Source organism: Cebus imitator, unplaced genomic scaffold (genome assembly GCF_001604975.1).
Source record: "Cebus imitator isolate Cc_AM_T3 unplaced genomic scaffold, Cebus_imitator-1.0 Scaffold5, whole genome shotgun sequence".
Taxonomy (NCBI): domain Eukaryota; kingdom Metazoa; phylum Chordata; class Mammalia; order Primates; family Cebidae; genus Cebus; species Cebus imitator.
The window spans coordinates 8,646,163-8,648,853 of record NW_016107320.1 but is presented as its reverse complement, the minus strand read 5'-3'; positions in this window follow the sequence as shown (position 1 = coordinate 8,648,853).

Here is a 2,691-nt window from a genome sequence, read left to right as displayed (position 1 = left end):
GAGGTCAGGAGTTCAAGACCAGCCTGGCCATCATGGTGAAACCCTATTAAAAAAAAATAAAATAAAATTCTAAAATAAAAAATAAAAAAACAAATACAAAAAATTAGGCAGATGTGGTGGCACGCACCTGTAGTCCCAGCTACTCAGGAGGCTGAGGCAGGAGACTCACTTGAACCTGGGAGGCGGAGGTTGCAGTGAGCCAAGATTGTGCCACTGCACTCTAGCCTGGGCGACAGAGTGAGACTCTGTCTCAAAAACAACAAAAATTTGTAGCCTCATATGAAAAAGAATATAGTAGTTGCCTCATTCTTAGCAGGCATTCAAGGATGATAAATACTGTGATATTATTTTTCCATTTGGTCTATAATCAGAAAAGTAGCTCTGCTGCAAGCAATCATTATCTTACAGTGTGCTTCCTACTCCCGTTAGCCATGTTTAGACCACATGAACCTTGAGAGCTGTGGTTGGTATATTTGTCACGCTTCAATCCCATTAGTTTGTTACTCTTAGAATGAAGGAGCGCAAACACTTCCTTTTTTACTTTCTCTGACTTTTGTTTTTCCTTATGAAGAAATTTTCATCTAAAATTGTTGATCATCCAGTCTTTGGAAAGCCAAGAGGTATTGCTTACTGTTTTAGTCATCAATTCCCCAGAATTTATTTCAGCCTTCCATTTCTTTTTAAAGGAAATACTTTACAATGTAATCCCTTTATCATAATCACACTCATATATAATTTTACTTAACTACATAAATGTAGTAACATATATGCTTTGTAAAAAAAAGAGTGCTCTTTTTTTTCCTTTTCTTTTGTTTAACTGAGCCCCTCCCTCTTCCTCTCCTTCCTTCCCCTACGTCAACACCATGTGTCCAAGGTCACCCATCCACCCGAGAACCTAGGATGTATCCTCCCATGTTTTCTCGTTACTCAGGTAATCTTATACCTACACATATGTATGGGTCTACACATACAGAGCATTCACTTCTTTTTTTTTTGAGATGGAGTCTGGGTCTGTCGCCCAGGCTAGAGTGCAGTGGCGCTATCTTAGCTCACTGCAACCTCAACCTCCTGGGTTCAAGAAATTCTCCTGCCTCAGCCTCCCAAGTAGCTGAGATTACAGGCGCCTGCCACCACACCCAGCTAATTTTTGTATTTTTGGTAGAGACGGGGTTTCACAGTGTTGGCCAGGCTGGTCTTGAACTCCTAATCTCGTGATCTGCCCACCTCGGCCTCCCAAAGTGCTGGGATTACAAGCGTGAGCCACTGTGCCCAGCCTCTGGATTCACTTCTTTTGTGGGGATGGTAGACAGAGTCTTGCTCTGTTGCCCAGGCTGGAGTGCGGTGGCTTAATCTCAGCTCACTGCAACCTCCATCTCCCAGGCTCAAGCAATCCTCCCACCTCATCCTCCCAAGTAGCTGGGGTTACAGGTACGTGCCACCTCGTCCACCTAATTTTTTTTGTATTTTTGATAGAGACAGTGTTTCGCTATGTGTCTCAATCTCCTGACCTCAGGTGATCCACCTGCCTCGGCCTCCCAAAATACTGGGATTATAGGCATGAGCACTGCACCCCAGCATTCACTTCTTAAAGCATTGTTTTGTAAACAAGCACTCATAGTTTTTTTTTGTTTTTGTTTTTGTTTTTGAGACAGAGTCTCACTCTGTCGCCCAGGCTGGAGTACAGTGGTACCATATCAGCTCACTGCAACCTCCACCTCTCAGGTTCAAGTGACTCTGGGGCCTCAGCCTTTCAAGCAGCCAGGATTACAGGTGTATACCACCACGCCCAGCTAAATTTTGTATTTTTGGTAGAGACGTGGTTTCGCCATGTTGGCCAAGCTGGTGTTGAACTCCAGACCTTAAGCAATTCACCCGCCTCAGTCTCCCAAAGTACTAGCATTACAGGTGTGAGCTACCCTGCCCAGCCCCTACTCCATGAATTTAAATTGAGAGGATTGAATGAGGGGATAGGTATAGTGTAAAGACTAACTCAGCTGATAATATTTTTTGTTCTCTTAAAGACTGTGGGCTCCTCTAGGTCACCAGCTGGGCCTCTGATGAGTGCCATTTTTGTGGCACACAGTGAGAATGATGTTCCAGGATTGTGTAACTGAAAGGTTTAGAAAGAAAGGGTGGAGCCACGAAAAGCACAGGCTTTGGAGTCAATAGACGTGTAAGTTGCAGCTCTGTCACTTTCCGCTGTGAGATCTTGGGTGAGTTACTCAACTTCTCAGAGCTTCAGTTTCCTCCTTTGCAAGATAGAGATAATGATGTGTGTCTCAGAGGGTTGCCTTGAGGAGGAAGTGCACGTAAGGCTCTCAGCAGAGTGCCTGGTGCTCATTAAATGTGACGAGTTCTTTATCAGATGTCTTCCTTACTGTTCTTTGCAGCTATGCATCACTCTTTCCCCTTGTCAGATGAAACCCTGTTGAATGCAGGAACTGTATCTAATACATCTTTGCATCTTTACATATCCAGTCTCTAACTTGCTTTTTCCTGCTACCAACTACCCCAGGTCTTTTGCTCTGTTAAATAAGCATTGATTGAAATATGAGCAATGGCCGGGCATGGTGGCTCATGCCTGTAATCCCAGCACTTTGGGAGGCCGAGGCGGGTGAATCATGAGGTCAAGAGATCGAGACCATCCTGGTCAACATGGTGAAACCCCGTCTCTACTAAAAATACAAAAAA